Source organism: Saccoglossus kowalevskii, chromosome 21, assembly GCF_978046115.1.
Source record: "Saccoglossus kowalevskii chromosome 21, keSacKowa6.1, whole genome shotgun sequence".
NCBI classification, from domain to species: Eukaryota; Metazoa; Hemichordata; class Enteropneusta; family Harrimaniidae; genus Saccoglossus; species Saccoglossus kowalevskii.
Window position 1 is genome coordinate 23,321,326 of NC_140661.1, and position 19,066 is coordinate 23,340,391.

Genomic DNA, 19,066 nt, shown 5'->3' on the forward strand with positions numbered 1-19,066 from the left:
AGGAAATGTACATTTCAACAATGTTGATTTATAACGCAGACAGTTTGGCAATAGTTTTGACAAACACATGCATCACTATATTATTAAAAATAATAAATATGGACCTTGGTTGGTCAACTATGCAGGCTTTTCCATTTATTGCTATTACTCCACTGATTTACTGTTTAACTCCCAAACTCACATGGATTTAATAGCCTGTAATAATATGAGTACATGACTGAATCAGATAAAATAGAAGTACATCTTTTAAAACATTTCTAGACTCCCGAAATAACAATAATTACAAAAAAGTTTGCAGTGTTTTACAAAGAGTTTACAAAATGGTTTACAATGTTTATAGAACAGTTTACAATGTTCACAAAATGGTTTACAATGTTTACAAAATGGTTTACAGTGTTCACAAGACAGTTTACAATGTTTACAAAACAGTTTACAATGTTTACAAAATAGTTTAGAATGTTTACAAAACAGTTTACAATGTTTACAAAATAGTTTAAAATGTTTACAAAACAGTTTACATTGTTCACAAAACAGTTTACAATATTTACAAATGGTTTATAATGTTTACAAAACGGTTTATAATGTTCACAAAACAGTTTACATTGTTTACAAATGGTTTATAATATTTACAAAATGATTAGAAAACATATGCTGTGATTAGTTTATGGGGAAATCCTATGCTGTGACTTGTTCATGGGAAAACCTATGCTGTAATTGGTTCATGGAAAAACCTATGCTGTGATTAGTTAATAGGAAAACCTATGCTGTGATTGGTTCATTTGAAAACCTATGCTGTGATTGGTTCATGGGAAAACCTACACTTTCTGGTCATTCAAGTTTTGTGCACAATTTGAAAGAAAATTAAAATAACAAATGACCAAATTTTTTTTTTCTCTGTAAAACACAAAAAGAATTGCTGCAAGCAGTGATCAGGTTTCTACTTTGTAGTTTGGTAGATTTTAAAGGGAGATACAGTGATACAAAAAAAAAGTACTGTTACAGTAATATTTTCCGACTAAAACTAAAAGTTACACCATTACAGTTGCATTGCAGTTGCAGGTCATCGACCCTCTGACTGAAGGGAGGGTATTCCATTAACTGAACAGCTGTCAAAGATGGATGTAGTAGTGAACTTGATACACATTATAAATCCTAAACACAATGCCTTTCAAATCCTATTGATAACCACATAAATCATTGTCACCCTAGGGGACTACATGCACTTGTCAGGTATATTTGAACAACAAAAGGAGTAAGCCTTGTTAAGCCAGTAGATCATTGCTATTGGTATTGCTGTCTTTCCCACAGGGAGTGCATTCACTTAAAAGATTGGTTCCACCACGATTCAGACTAACTAACTGCATTCCATTAGCCAACCGGTGTCAACTTGTGTTTTTATCATTCTCAAGAAAAAAAGAGGGATTTCTACTCGATTAAGATTTGCAACTAATTTGGGAATTGAAGAATGAACAAATTTAAAAAAGTGCTTAGAGTGGATGGATATTTTAGTAGGAGATTGTTAATTACAAAAACAAAATTTGTTGTTCCATTATTTAAAGGGCGCAGTCGTCGTGCTGCGTCCTGTTCGATATGGGACCCATAGCGACGTATGCAGCGCGTGTGAAATACATTGCTTATTTACATGAAATTCGAACACGTGCTGTGCAACGACCACCACGCTTTAAAGTGCAATATGTATGAAAACTCATTTAGTGACATTGAAAACACAATAAAAATTTGTGTATCACAAGATTTTGAAATAATAACATGAGATCTTGTATAATAAGATAAGATTGCTTAATAATAGCACGCCTGATCTGTGTGTTTTTTATTTTCCGTACTGGTCTTAAAATATGAGCAATGACAGTTATATATACTACCATGTAGACAACAAAATGCGGCAGCTTGTGTGTAGCTAGTTATGAACCGATATTATCATATTTTTGCAACTTAAATTAATAAATTGTTGTCTTTTGGGGGTGGTGAGGGTGAGGGGGGTAGCTGCCAAACTCAGCCCTCATAGTACGTTTTCTGTACAAATCATTGTAACTCACAATAGTTGTATGAGTCAAAGATGCAATCATTGAGAGGTGTACATACTAAACTTACAGTACTCGGCATTGTCACATACTCTATAGATCTCATGTTGGTTTCAGCTTTATCACAATTCTTCTTGACATGTTTGATCAATGTATTTTTTTTAAAAAACTCTTTAAAAGATTTTTGAGAAAAAAAATCACATAAAAGTGAAGTCTTGACTCCTTTCTTTGTCTCTGCAAGTCTGTTATGACAATGTGCATAGCGTTTATCTGAATGGTTGCCTGATGGAGATGACAGCTGATTGGTTGTTCTATTGTGTAAATGATGGTATACCTCCATGTGAATCTGGCAGCGGTTGCCACTTGACTATATAGTCTACAAGTACTTAGTTTCTTGCTTACAAGTAAGTGCACAATATTAACATGATGTATATATCACAAATATACTTTATATTTCCTCCATTAGAAGGGCATCTCCAATAGAATTACATGTACTGTATTTCCTCCATTAGAAGCACACCTCCAATACAAGTACATGTACTGTACTTCCTCTATTAGAAGCACATCTCCAATAGAGGTAAATGTACTGTATTTCCTCTATTAGAAGTGCATCTCCAATAGAAGTACATATACTGTATTTCCTCTATTAGAAGCACATCTCCAATAGAGGTAAATGTACTGTATTTCCTCTATTAGAAGTGCATCTCCAATAGAATTACATGTACTGTATTTCCTCTATTAGAAGCACACCTCCAATTGAAGTACATGTACTGTATTTCATCTATTAGAAGCACATCTCTAATAGAATTACATGTACTGTATTTCCTCTATTAGAAGCAACCCTCCAATAGAATTACATGTACAGTATTTCCTCTATTAGAAGCAATCCACCAATAGAAGTATATGTATTGTATTTCCTCTATTAGAAGCACATCTCCAATAGAGGTAATGTGTGCATGTATTTCCTCTATTAGAAGTGCATCTCCAATAGAAGTACATGTACTGTATTTCCTCTATAAAAAGCACACCTCCAATAGAAATACATGTACTGTATTTCCTCTATTAGAAGCACATCTCCAATAGAATTACATGTACTGTATTTCCTCTATTAGAAGCACATCTCCAATAGAATTACATGTACTGTATTTCATCTATTAGAAGCAATCTTCCAATAGAATTACATGTACTGTATTTCCTCCATTAGAAGCAATCCACCAATAGAAGTACATGTACTGTATTTCCTCCATTAGAAGCAATCCACCAATAGAAGTACATGTACTGTATTTCCTCTATTAGAAGCACAACTCCAATAGAATTACATGTACAGTATCTCCTCTATTAGAAGCACACCTCCAATACAAGTACATGTAGTCAAATTCCTCTATTAAAAGCAGGTCCATCACCTGCAAATTAAAAACCCCATGGTCATGCACACATTACCAAATATGGACACAATAGTTCATATACATGCATTAATGGGAAATCTACCTAGTAACAATTCCTCTTAATCCATAAAATCAAGTTTTCCATTCATCAGGCTGTGTATGCGCTTAAAATACAGCATGGCTAAAAATACATTAAAAACACATATATTCTGAACTTGACCTCTGCCTAATTGTCATTTGGAAGAGGTTTGACTCAATTCCACCTGTCAGAGATTCTTGTACATCTAATACCTACACAAACTGCAATTTCATTTTTTTTAAATTTATAGTTTTTTTACAAATTAAACACTATAATTATAATCGAACACTGAACAGTTCAGAAATGCAGTGTTTGAAACAATCTATCTCGCTAACTGACAAGTGAATAGTGTGCATGCAAGAGACATGCAAACTGAGGGGTGCAGGTAGTGAATAGAATAGCCAACTATGGTCTCATGGATGTTATATTAGATACTTATCACAGATCTATGAACAAATCTTATGTATTAATCACTGTTGCCTAATGGGGGGAGGCAAGTAATGGAATAGCCAACTTTATACAGATTATTATTTAGATAATCTGAGTATACATAGAGAGCTTCATGCATTATTGATGGTCGGAATAATGTTATAAGGGGTGGAGACAATTGATAGAATAGCCAAACTGTTACCATAGATGGTATATATCCATATTTAAACATGGTAGTTTACATGTATGTGTTACTGAATATTATGTAACATGGGGTGAAAACAACTGATAGAATAGTCAAATTGTTACCATATATGGTAGTTTAAAAATTCATTGTTAATATATTCATATTTAAAGAAGGCTCTTTTATAGGTACATGTATGTGTTAATCATGCAACATCAAGTAACATGGGGTTTAGACAATTGATAGAATAGCCAAGCCTCTACCAAGGTACCGCTGATGGTAGTTTAAAAACTCATCGTTATATCCATATTTAAACAGTGCGCTTTATGCGTTAATCAATGTCACATTGACGTTGAGTGGTTTCGGGATCTCATCAGACATGCTGGCGCCAACGTAATTACTTCCCCTCATCATTAATATTAGTTTTTGCGATATTGTTATTCCCCGGATAGCTGTTACTAATGCTTAACTATTAACATTTATATGTACTCACTGGTAGCAGGAAATGTGTATTTGGAATTGAAATGTCATGGTCATTGTTGTTAGATCAACAGCATTTTGTCATTTCTTTCAACCCTTTGAATACCAAATATTTTCCCCTCCCAATATTCAGTGCAAATATTTTCACATTTTGTAAAATTTTTATCATCTTTTTGGACCATACAGACAGTTTCAGATATTGCTTTTAATTTTTGATCAAAATTTTTTGTCAATTTTTATTATCTTTTATTTTGCTAGGAGCAGACTATACAAAAACATTTTGTAGGTAAACCTTTAGAATGCCATATTTTGGTGGTACAGCACATTTTTTGATAATTTTTTTTCTATAATTTATTTATTTTAGATGAAATGAACACATAATTTTGCATTGCTTACAGTTCTTGATAATAATAATATGAATAATATATTTATTTTGTGAAGAATAACAAAAATTTGGGATATTGGCTTCAAGCGGTTAAGGCATGTGTCATAGAGCGAGTATGAATTTTGGGTCACAACGTCATGCAGTTATTTTAATAGGACGAATTGTCTGTCAATGACTTGATTTTCATTATTTTACCGAATACAATTTTAAAATTATTTTGTTTAATACAAGTTTACCATTTTCTAACTCATGTGTTTGTAGGCACATATTATTCTCCACTGTCCGTGAGGTGTGCAGATCGTCACATTGAAGTGCCAGACAGATTAGTATATAATATCATCTCAATTTTAGCAATGGCGCTTTTTGCAATATGTTGATTCATCAATTTTTTATGAAAGGACTGAGGGCTTTATATCTATAAAATGAAAAACACTATAATTATAGTGATTTGAAAATATATAAAATTTTGTGGATGGTCCAATATCATGCTTCATATCACATAACCTTGAAACCATGGCAACAGCACATCAATCTCCTTATAGAGATGTATGTAGATTTTTTGTTGTTGAATCCTACAGTTTTGTAGAAGTAAAATAGGGTCCTCGATCCCATTTATGTGAATTTTCTGTGAAATTCCATTCTCATGAAAAAATATTCTACATTTTAGTTGCTTATAACTTGTGCCAAAATATACTTACAGTTTGTGATAAAAAAATGATGAGTCATCAAGACTTTATCCTAGTCGATCAGGTGAGAAGTGATGATGTAGATCAACCTCTTATTGCTATGGTGAACTTTTGTTGTTTATATACACGTCATGTAGTTCAACATTTGATTACTGTAAACTAATTTTTTTCACTGCTAGAAATTGTTGTGATTTCAGAATTTTATGGTATTTGTGATGACAACATTTTTTTGAAAGTCACTGACAATCTGTGTCCTAGAACCCCAGAGATATTTTCAATGACTTGCAAAAATCCCAAAAAATTATTTCTATCAAAATTAAAGCAGTTTACACTAATTTCTACATAATTTTCATATTTGTTAGAATGACATTTCACTCAGTCAGTTTGGCCTTAAAAAATAACAGAAATTAAAAAAAATACAAGTTTGGGTGAAAAGTTCATAATTAAGTTAATTCTGTCAACGTGTTATTAATTTATATTAACACTGAAAACAAAATAATCCATCATACAAAATTATGACAAAAATTCATTTATAATAGTGCTGTATCTTAATAACTAGTAAACAATTGTGAAATAACAAATCCCTGATATTAAGAGTACATGATATTAATGCCCTCATTGTTCGATTCTCTCTATGGCTTAAGTTTCTCAAAATTAAACACGGGTTCTTTTGTCTGGATACGTTATCAGCCAGTTTGCCGGTAATATCAATGTCAGGTCGTCAATGGACAGATTCAAGGTCTCGTTTCAAAGCATCAGTCTTTTATATGCCATGAAGATTTAATTTTCATTCATAGTTGGATTCATCCATTTTTTCATAGGGGTAGATGAAAATTCAGGAGGGGTACTATAAGTTTTGATATTATAAATTAAAATAATTATTACATCGATGTACCTAAATCGTAAATTATGTAATAATCATGAAAATGATAACTACTATCTCTTCCCTTTAAAACTTAAATGAATTGGCACAATATATCTCCTCTCCCCACACCATAAATGGATTGGCCCAATATATTCTTGCTTGCCATTGGCTGTTTCATAAATTAATAACAACACTTAGGCTAACATTAAAAAAGAATTCAACTAAAAAGGTGTGCTACAAAGTGTTTGTTTTGGCAAATGGTGTGAAAAATTACTGAGAAAACATGAGAAAAAAGCATTTAATTTGAGTCCGCTGAGAGCCTATTCAGCACTGGCATTCATAATAGTGTTATTTTTCATGCCAAGCACAAAACACGTCAATTTCTAGGGATTTGGTGTCAGCGTGTAGGGAACAGCATGTCGTAAGATAAGACCTCATACTCATTCACGCCTTTGTACAAAAACATCATCAATTTTGTAAACACCAGAAATAACAAGATTCATAATTAATTTGAATATAGAGATGTGTGAGGGAGTATAAGGGAATTAGCTTTTCAATTTGAGAGCAACTATTTCTCACAATAATAAAACTTCCATGGAAACAGTTTTCTTTACTAGAAATTTTTACGATTTGATGATATAATAGCATTCGTGGTGTTAAAATTTTGTAAAAGTTATCGTAACTCAATTGTCACTAGTACAGAATTTGGTGGTATTCACTGACTGGCGAAATTCACAAAATTTCGTCTCTCACAAAGTTGCTTACAGTATAATGTACCTCAACACATTAAAATGATTAATTATGATCGTATCTTTAGACTTGAATTAGAAGGTGTAAAACCATAATGCATAATTTAAATTGTTAATTATCATTGATTAAAAATGTGTTTGAAATAACACTCATAATTTTTGGGGTGATGGTACATTAATGCGATGAATTGTCAAAATAAAGAACATTTTTTGCTTACAATTTACTCACAGTACGGATGAATTAAATTTAAAACACATTAATATAGTAGATAATAAAATTGCAATTATTTATTTTATTTTCATATAAAGATATCAAACATTTATGTGTATTTTTCATGTTTTGTTTGTTTGTTTACCTCCATCTCTGTTTCCTCAACACTCATTGTATTTCAAAAGATCAAATTTATACGTCTCATGAGTGTAACAAATTTTCCTTATAACCGTCATAGGATTGGCTCTTAATTCATGACGTGAAATATAGAAAATTGAATAATGTAATCAATGACTTTTGATAAAATACATTTTATAATGTGATTTATTCATTAATAGGCCTCTGTTGTGTGTATTATTTCTGCTTTGGAAATTGTACCATGGATCGCAACCTAGCTCTTGTGAGAACCAGTGAGACTGGCTTATAGGGTACCATGGATTGCAACCTAGCTCTTGTGAGAACCACTGAGACTGGCTTATATGGTACCCTGGTTTCCAACCTCCTGTGGCAAGACCCAGTGAGACTGGCTTATATGGTACCCTGGATTGCAACCTTTTGTGGTGAGAACCAGTGAGACTGGCTTATATGGTACCCTGGATTGCAACCTAGCTCTTGTGAGAACCAGTGAGACTGGCTTATATGGCACCATGGATTGCAACCTTTTGTGGCAAGACCCAGTGAGACTGGCTTATATGGTACCATGGATTGCAACCTTTTGTGGTGAGAACCAGTGAGACTGGCTTATATGGTACCCTGGATTGCAACCTAGCTCTTGTGAGAACCAGTGAGACTGGCTTATATGGTACCATGGATTGCAACCTTTTGTGGTGAGAACCAGTGAGACTGGCTTATATGGTACCCTGGATTGCAACCTAGCTCTTGTGAGAACCAGTGAGACTGGCTTATATGGTACCCTGGATCGCAACCTAGATCTTGTGAGAACCAGTGAGACTGGCGTATATGGTACCCTGGATCGCAACCTCTTGTGGTGAGAACCAGTGAGACTGGCTTATATGGTACACTGGATCGCAACCTAGCTCTTGTGAGAACCAGTGAGACTGGCTTATAGGGTACCATGGATTGCAACCTAGCTCTTGTGAGACCCAGTGAGACTGGCTTATATGGTACCCTGGTTTCCAACCTCCTGTGGCAAGACCCAGTGAGACTGGCTTATATGGTACCCTGGATTGCAACCTTTTGTGGTGAGAACCAGTGAGACTGGCTTATATGGTACCCTGGATTGCAACCTTTTGTGGCAAGACCCAGTGAGACTGGCTTATATGGTACCATGGATTGCAACCTTTTGAGGTGAGAACCAGTGAGACTGGCTTATATGGTACCCTGGATTGCAACCTAGCTCTTGTGAGAACCAGTGAGACTGGCTTATATGGTACCATGGATTGCAACCTTTTGTGGTGAGAACCAGTGAGACTGGCTTATATGGTACCCTGGATTGCAACCTAGCTCTTGTGAGAACCAGTGAGACTGGCTTATATGGTACCCTGGATCGCAACCTAGATCTTGTGAGAACCAGTGAGACTGGCTTATATGGTACCCTGGATCGCAACCTCTTGTGGTGAGAACCAGTGAGACTGGCTTATATGGTACACTGGATCGCAACCTAGCTCTTGTGAGAACCAGTGAGACTGGCTTATATGGTACCCTGGATCGCAACCTAGCTCTTGTGAGAACCAGTGAGACTGGCTTATAGGGTACCCTGGATCGCAACCTAGCTCTTGTGAGAACCAGTGAGACTGGCTTATATGGTACCCTGGATTGCAATCTAGCTCTTGTGAGAACCAGTGAGACTGGCTTATATGGTACCCTGGATTGCAACCTAGCTCTTGTGAGAACCAGTGAGACTGGCTTATATGGTACCCTGGATTGCAACCTAGCTCTTGTGAGAACCAGTGAGACTGGCTTATATGGTACCATGGATTGCAATCTAGCTCTTGTGAGAACCAGTGAGACTGGCTTATATGGTACCATGGATTGCAATCTAGCTCTTGTGAGAACCAGTGAGACTGGCTTATATGGTACCCTGGATCACAATCTAGCTCTTGTGAGAACCAGTGAGACTGGCTTATATGGTACCCTAGATCGCAACCTCTTGTGGTGGGAACCAGTGAGATTGGCTGATATGGTACCCTGGATTGCAACCTAGCTCTTGTGAGAACCAGTGAGACTGGCTTATATGGTACCCTGGATCGCAACCTAGATCTTGTGAGAACCAGTGAGACTGGCTTATATGGTACCCTGGATCGCAACCTCTTGTGGTGAGAACCAGTGAGACTGGCTTATATGGTACACTGGATCGCAACCTAGCTCTTGTGAGAACCAGTGAGACTGGCTTATATGGTACCCTGGATCGCAACCTAGCTCTTGTGAGAACCAGTGAGACTGGCTTATAGGGTACCCTGGATCGCAACCTAGCTCTTGTGAGAACCAGTGAGACTGGCTTATATGGTACCCTGGATTGCAATCTAGCTCTTGTGAGAACCAGTGAGACTGGCTTATATGGTACCCTGGATTGCAACCTAGCTCTTGTGAGAACCAGTGAGACTGGCTTATATGGTACCCTGGATTGCAACCTAGCTCTTGTGAGAACCAGTGAGACTGGCTTATATGGTACCATGGATTGCAATCTAGCTCTTGTGAGAACCAGTGAGACTGGCTTATATGGTACCATGGATTGCAATCTAGCTCTTGTGAGAACCAGTGAGACTGGCTTATATGGTACCCTGGATCACAATCTAGCTCTTGTGAGAACCAGTGAGACTGGCTTATATGGTACCCTAGATCGCAACCTCTTGTGGTGGGAACCAGTGAGATTGGCTGATATGGTACCCTGGATTGCAACCTAGCTCTTGTGAGAACCAGTGAGACTGGCTTATATGGTACCCTGGATTGCAACCTAGCTCTTGTGAGAACCAGTGAGACTGGCTCATATGGTACCCTGGATTGCAATCTAGTTCTTGTGAGAACCAGTGAGACTGGCTTATATGGTACCCTGGATTGCAACCTAGCTCTTGTGAGAACCAGTGAGACTGGCTTATATGGTACCCTGGATTGCAATCTAGCTCTTGTGAGAACCAGTGAGACTGGCTTATATGGTACCCTGGATCGCAACTTCTTGTGGCAAGACCCAGTGAGACTGGTTTATATGGTACCATGGATTGCAACCTAGGTCTTGTGAGAACCAGTGAGACTGGTTTATAATGGTACCATGGATTACAACCTCTTGTGGCAAGACCCAGTGAGACTGGTTTATATGGTACCATGAATTGCAACCTTTTGTGGTGGGAACCAGTGAGACTGGCTTATATGGTACCCTGGATTGCAACCTAGCTCTTGTGAGAACCAGTGAGACTGGCTTATATGGTACCCTGGATTGCAACCTAGCTCTTGTGAGACCCAGTGAGACTGGCTTATATGGTACCCTGGATTGCAACCTAGCTCTTGTGAGAACTAGTGAGACTGGCTTATATGGTACCCTGGATTGCAACCTAGCTCTTGTGAGAACCAGTGTGACTGGCTTTAATGGTACCCTGGATCGCAACCTAGATCTTGTGAGAACCAGTGAGACTGGCTTATAGGGTACCCTGGATCGCAACCTCTTGCGGTGAGAACCAGTGAGACTGGCTTATATGGTACCCTGGATTGCAACCTAGCTCTTGTGAGACCCAGTGAGACTGGCTTATATGGTACCCTGGATTGCAACCTAGCTCTTGTGAGAACTAGTGAGACTGGCTTATATGGTACCCTGGATTGCAACCTAGCTCTTGTGAGAACCAGTGTGACTGGCTTATATGGTACCCTGGATCGCAACCTAGATCTTGTGAGAACCAGTGAGACTGGCTTATAGGGTACCCTGGATCGCAACCTCTTGCGGTGAGAACCAGTGAGACTGGCTTATATGGTACCCGGATTGCAACCTAGCTCTTGTGAGACCCAGTGAGACTGGCTTATATGGTACCATGGATCGCAACCTAGCTCTTGTGAGAACCAGTGAGACTGGCTTATATGATACCCTGGATTGCACCCTAGCTCTTGTAAGAACCAGTGTGACTGGCTTATATGGTACCATGGATTGCAACCTAGATCTTGTGAGAACCAGTGAGACTGGCTTATAGGGTACCCTGGATCGCAACCTCTTGCGGTGAGAACCAGTGAGACTGGCTTATATGGTACCCTGGATTGCAACCTAGCTCTTGTGAGACCCAGTGAGACTGGCTTATATGGTACCATGGATCGCAACCTAGCTCTTGTGAGAACCAGTGAGACTGGCTTATATGGTACCCTGGATTGCAACCTAGCTCTTGTGAGAACCAGCGAGACTGGTTTATAATGGTATCATGGATTGCAACCTCTTGTGGCAAGACCCAGTGAGACTGGCTTATATGGTACCCTGGATTGCAACCTAGCTCTTGTGAGAACCAGTGAGACTGGCTTATATGGTACCATAGATTGCAACCTAGCTCTTGTGAGAACCAGTGAGACTGGTTTATAATGGTATCATGGATTGCAACCTCTTGTGGCAAGACCCAGTGAGACTGGCTTTATGGTACCCTGGATCGCAACCTATCTCTTGTGAGAACTAGTGAGAATGGCTTATAGGGTACCATGGATCGCAACCTAGCTCTTGTGAGAACCATTGAGACTGGCTTATATGGTACCATGGATTGCAATCTAGCTCTTGTGAGAACCAGTGAGACTGGCTTATATGGTACCCTGGATTGCAACCTAGCTCTTGTGAGAACCAGTGAGACTGGCTTATATGGTACCCTGGATCACAATCTAGCTCTTGTGAGAACCAGTGAGACTGGCTTATATGGTACCCTAGATCGCAACCTCTTGTGGTGGGAACCAGTGAGATTGGCTGATATGGTACCCTGGATTGCAACCTAGGTCTTGTGAGAACCAGTGAGACTGGTTTATAATGGTACCATGGATTGCAACCTAGGTCTTGTGAGAACCAGTGAGACTGGTTTATAATGGTACCATGGATTACAACCTCTTGTGGCAAGACTCAGTGAGACTGGCTTATATGGTACCATGGATTGCAACCTCTTGTGGCAAGACCCAGTGAGACTGGCTTATATGGTACCATGGATTGCAACCTTTTGTGGTGGGAACCAGTGAGACTGGCTAATATGGTACCCTGGATTGCAACCTAGCTCTTGTGAGAACCAGTGAGACTGGCTTATATGGTACCCTGGATCACAATCTAGCTCTTGTGAGAACCAGAGAGACTGGCTTATATGGTACCCTGGATCGCAACCTATTGTGGTGAGAACCAGTGAGACTGGCTTATATGGTACCCTGGATTGCAATCTAGCTCTTGTGAGAACCAGTGAGACTGGCTTATATGGTACCATGGATTGCAACCTAGCTCTTGTGAGAACCAGTGAGACTGGTTTATAATAGTACCATGGATTACAACCTCTTGTGGCAAGACCCAGTGAGACTGGCTTATATGGTACCATGGATTTCAACCTTTTGTGGTGGGAACCAGTGAGGCTGGCTTATATGGTACCCTGGATTGCAACCTAGCTCTTGTGAGAACCAGTGAGACTGGCTTATATGGTACCCTGGATCACAACCTAGCTCTTGTGAGAACCAGAGAGACTGGCTTATATGGTACCCTGGATTGCAATCTAGCTCTTGTGAGAACCAGTGAGACTGGCTTATATGGTACCCTGGATCGCAACCTCTTGTGGCAAGACCCAGTGAGACTGGCTTATATGGTACCATGGATTGCAACCTTTTGTGGTGGGAACCAGTGAGACTGACTTATATGGTACCCTGGATTGCAACCTAGGTCTTGTGAGAACTAGTGAGACTGGTTTATAATGGTACCATGGATTACAACCTCTTGTGGCAAGACCCAGTGAGACTGGCTTATATGGTACCATGGATTGCAAACTTTTGTGGTGGGAACCAGTGAGACTGGCTTATATGGTACCATGGATTGCAACCTCTTGTGGCAAGACCCAGTGAGACTGGCTTATATGGTACCATGGATTGCAAACTTTTGTGGTGGTAACCAGTGAGACTGGCTTATATGGTACCCTGAATTGCAACCTAGCTCTTGTGAGAACCAGTGAGACTGGCTTATATGGTACCCTGGATCACAACCTAGCTCTTGTGAGAACCAGTGAGACTGGCTTATATGGTACCCTGGTTTCCAACCTCCTGTGGCAAGACCCAGTGAGACTGGCTTATATGGTACCCTGGATTGCAACCTTTTGTGGTGAGAACCAGTGAGACTGGCTTATATGGTACCCTGGATTGCAACCTAGCTCTTGTGAGAACCAGTGAGACTGGCTTATATGGTACCCTGGATCACAACCTAGCTTTTGTGAGAACCAGAGAGACTGGCTTATATGGTACCCTGGATTGCAATCTAGCTCTTGTGAGAACCAGTGAGACTGGCTTATATGGTACACTGGATCGCAACCTCTTGTGGCAAGACCCAGTGAGACTGGCTTATATGGTACCCTGGATTGCAACCTAGCTCTTGTGGGAACCAGTGAGACTGGCTTATATGGTACCCTGGATTGCAACCTAGCTCTTGTGAGACCCAGTGAGACTGGCTTATATGGTACCCTGGATTGCAACCTAGCTCTTGTGAGAACTAGTGAGACTGGCTTATATGGTACCCTGGATTGCAACCTAGCTCTTGTGAGAACCAGTGTGACTGGCTTTAATGGTACCCTGGATCGCAACCTAGATCTTGTGAGAACCAGTGAGACTGGCTTATAGGGTACCCTGGATCGCAACCTCTTGCGGTGAGAACCAGTGAGACTGGCTTATATGGTACCCTGGATTGCAACCTAGCTCTTGTGAGACCCAGTGAGACTGGCTTATATGGCACCATGGATTGCAACCTTTTGTGGCAAGACCCAGTGAGACTGGCTTATATGGTACCATGGATTGCAACCTTTTGTGGTGAGAACCAGTGAGACTGGCTTATATGGTACCCTGGATTGCAACCTAGCTCTTGTGAGAACCAGTGAGACTGGCTTATATGGTACCATGGATTGCAACCTTTTGTGGTGAGAACCAGTGAGACTGGCTTATATGGTACCCTGGATTGCAACCTAGCTCTTGTGAGAACCAGTGAGACTGGCTTATATGGTACCCTGGATCGCAACCTAGATCTTGTGAGAACCAGTGAGACTGGCTTATATGGTACCCTGGATCGCAACCTCTTGTGGTGAGAACCAGTGAGACTGGCTTATATGGTACACTGGATCGCAACCTAGCTCTTGTGAGAACCAGTGAGACTGGCTTATAGGGTACCATGGATTGCAACCTAGCTCTTGTGAGACCCAGTGAGACTGGCTTATATGGTACCCTGGTTTCCAACCTCCTGTGGCAAGACCCAGTGAGACTGGCTTATATGGTACCCTGGATTGCAACCTTTTGTGGTGAGAACCAGTGAGACTGGCTTATATGGTACCCTGGATTGCAACCTTTTGTGGCAAGACCCAGTGAGACTGGCTTATATGGTACCATGGATTGCAACCTTTTGAGGTGAGAACCAGTGAGACTGGCTTATATGGTACCCTGGATTGCAACCTAGCTCTTGTGAGAACCAGTGAGACTGGCTTATATGGTACCATGGATTGCAACCTTTTGTGGTGAGAACCAGTGAGACTGGCTTATATGGTACCCTGGATTGCAACCTAGCTCTTGTGAGAACCAGTGAGACTGGCTTATATGGTACCCTGGATCGCAACCTAGATCTTGTGAGAACCAGTGAGACTGGCTTATATGGTACCCTGGATCGCAACCTCTTGTGGCAAGACCCAGTGAGACTGGTTTATATGGTACCATGGATTGCAACCTAGGTCTTGTGAGAACCAGTGAGACTGGTTTATAATGGTACCATGGATTACAACCTCTTGTGGCAAGACCCAGTGAGACTGGTTTATATGGTACCATGAATTGCAACCTTTTGTGGTGGGAACCAGTGAGACTGGCTTATATGGTACCCTGGATTGCAACCTAGCTCTTGTGAGAACCAGTGAGACTGGCTTATATGGTACCCTGGATCGCAACCTAGATCTTGTGAGAACCAGTGAGACTGGCTTATATGGTACCCTGGATCGCAACCTCTTGTGGTGAGAACCAGTGAGACTGGCTTATATGGTACACTGGATCGCAACCTAGCTCTTGTGAGAACCAGTGAGACTGGCTTATATGGTACCCTGGATCGCAACCTAGCTCTTGTGAGAACCAGTGAGACTGGCTTATAGGGTACCCTGGATCGCAACCTAGCTCTTGTGAGAACCAGTGAGACTGGCTTATATGGTACCCTGGATTGCAATCTAGCTCTTGTGAGAACCAGTGAGACTGGCTTATATGGTACCCTGGATTGCAACCTAGCTCTTGTGAGAACCAGTGAGACTGGCTTATATGGTACCCTGGATTGCAACCTAGCTCTTGTGAGAACCAGTGAGACTGGCTTATATGGTACCATGGATTGCAATCTAGCTCTTGTGAGAACCAGTGAGACTGGCTTATATGGTACCATGGATTGCAATCTAGCTCTTGTGAGAACCAGTGAGACTGGCTTATATGGTACCCTGGATCACAATCTAGCTCTTGTGAGAACCAGTGAGACTGGCTTATATGGTACCCTAGATCGCAACCTCTTGTGGTGGGAACCAGTGAGATTGGCTGATATGGTACCCTGGATTGCAACCTAGCTCTTGTGAGAACCAGTGAGACTGGCTTATATGGTACCCTGGATTGCAACCTAGCTCTTGTGAGAACCAGTGAGACTGGCTCATATGGTACCCTGGATTGCAATCTAGTTCTTGTGAGAACCAGTGAGACTGGCTTATATGGTACCCTGGATTGCAACCTAGCTCTTGTGAGAACCAGTGAGACTGGCTTATATGGTACCCTGGATTGCAATCTAGCTCTTGTGAGAACCAGTGAGACTGGCTTATATGGTACCCTGGATCGCAACTTCTTGTGGCAAGACCCAGTGAGACTGGTTTATATGGTACCATGGATTGCAACCTAGGTCTTGTGAGAACCAGTGAGACTGGTTTATAATGGTACCATGGATTACAACCTCTTGTGGCAAGACCCAGTGAGACTGGTTTATATGGTACCATGAATTGCAACCTTTTGTGGTGGGAACCAGTGAGACTGGCTTATATGGTACCCTGGATTGCAACCTAGCTCTTGTGAGAACCAGTGAGACTGGCTTATATGGTACCCTGGATTGCAACCTAGCTCTTGTGAGACCCAGTGAGACTGGCTTATATGGTACCCTGGATTGCAACCTAGCTCTTGTGAGAACTAGTGAGACTGGCTTATATGGTACCCTGGATTGCAACCTAGCTCTTGTGAGAACCAGTGTGACTGGCTTTAATGGTACCCTGGATCGCAACCTAGATCTTGTGAGAACCAGTGAGACTGGCTTATAGGGTACCCTGGATCGCAACCTCTTGCGGTGAGAACCAGTGAGACTGGCTTATATGGTACCCTGGATTGCAACCTAGCTCTTGTGAGACCCAGTGAGACTGGCTTATATGGTACCCTGGATTGCAACCTAGCTCTTGTGAGAACTAGTGAGACTGGCTTATATGGTACCCTGGATTGCAACCTAGCTCTTGTGAGAACCAGTGTGACTGGCTTATATGGTACCCTGGATCGCAACCTAGATCTTGTGAGAACCAGTGAGACTGGCTTATAGGGTACCCTGGATCGCAACCTCTTGCGGTGAGAACCAGTGAGACTGGCTTATATGGTACCCGGATTGCAACCTAGCTCTTGTGAGACCCAGTGAGACTGGCTTATATGGTACCATGGATCGCAACCTAGCTCTTGTGAGAACCAGTGAGACTGGCTTATATGATACCCTGGATTGCACCCTAGCTCTTGTAAGAACCAGTGTGACTGGCTTATATGGTACCATGGATTGCAACCTAGATCTTGTGAGAACCAGTGAGACTGGCTTATAGGGTACCCTGGATCGCAACCTCTTGCGGTGAGAACCAGTGAGACTGGCTTATATGGTACCCTGGATTGCAACCTAGCTCTTGTGAGACCCAGTGAGACTGGCTTATATGGTACCATGGATCGCAACCTAGCTCTTGTGAGAACCAGTGAGACTGGCTTATATGGTACCCTGGATTGCAACCTAGCTCTTGTGAGAACCAGCGAGACTGGTTTATAATGGTATCATGGATTGCAACCTCTTGTGGCAAGACCCAGTGAGACTGGCTTATATGGTACCCTGGATTGCAACCTAGCTCTTGTGAGAACCAGTGAGACTGGCTTATATGGTACCATAGATTGCAACCTAGCTCTTGTGAGAACCAGTGAGACTGGTTTATAATGGTATCATGGATTGCAACCTCTTGTGGCAAGACCCAGTGAGACTGGCTTTATGGTACCCTGGATCGCAACCTATCTCTTGTGAGAACTAGTGAGAATGGCTTATAGGGTACCATGGATCGCAACCTAGCTCTTGTGAGAACCATTGAGACTGGCTTATATGGTACCATGGATTGCAATCTAGCTCTTGTGAGAACCAGTGAGACTGGCTTATATGGTACCCTGGATTGCAACCTAGCTCTTGTGAGAACCAGTGAGACTGGCTTATATGGTACCCTGGATCACAATCTAGCTCTTGTGAGAACCAGTGAGACTGGCTTATATGGTACCCTAGATCGCAACCTCTTGTGGTGGGAACCAGTGAGATTGGCTGATATGGTACCCTGGATTGCAACCTAGGTCTTGTGAGAACCAGTGAGACTGGTTTATAATGGTACCATGGATTGCAACCTAGGTCTTGTGAGAACCAGTGAGACTGGTTTATAATGGTACCATGGATTACAACCTCTTGTGGCAAGACTCAGTGAGACTGGCTTATATGGTACCATGGATTGCAACCTCTTGTGGCAAGACCCAGTGAGACTGGCTTATATGGTACCATGGATTGCAACCTTTTGTGGTGGGAACCAGTGAGACTGGCTAATATGGTACCCTGGATTGCAACCTAGCTCTTGTGAGAACCAGTGAGACTGGCTTATATGGTACCCTGGATCACAATCTAGCTCTTGTGAGAACCAGAGAGACTGGCTTATATGGTACCCTGGATCGCAACCTATTGTGGTGAGAACCAGTGAGACTGGCTTATATGGTACCCTGGATTGCAATCTAGCTCTTGTGAGAACCAGTGAGACTGGCTTATATGGTACCATGGATTGCAACCTAGCTCTTGTGAGAACCAGTGAGACTGGTTTATAATAGTACCATGGATTACAACCTCTTGTGGCAAGACCCAGTGAGACTGGCTTATATGGTACCATGGATTTCAACCTTTTGTGGTGGGAACCAGTGAGGCTGGCTTATATGGTACCCTGGATTGCAACCTAGCTCTTGTGAGAACCAGTGAGACTGGCTTATATGGTACCCTGGATCACAACCTAGCTCTTGTGAGAACCAGAGAGACTGGCTTATATGGTACCCTGGATTGCAATCTAGCTCTTGTGAGAACCAGTGAGACTGGCTTATATGGTACCCTGGATCGCAACCTCTTGTGGC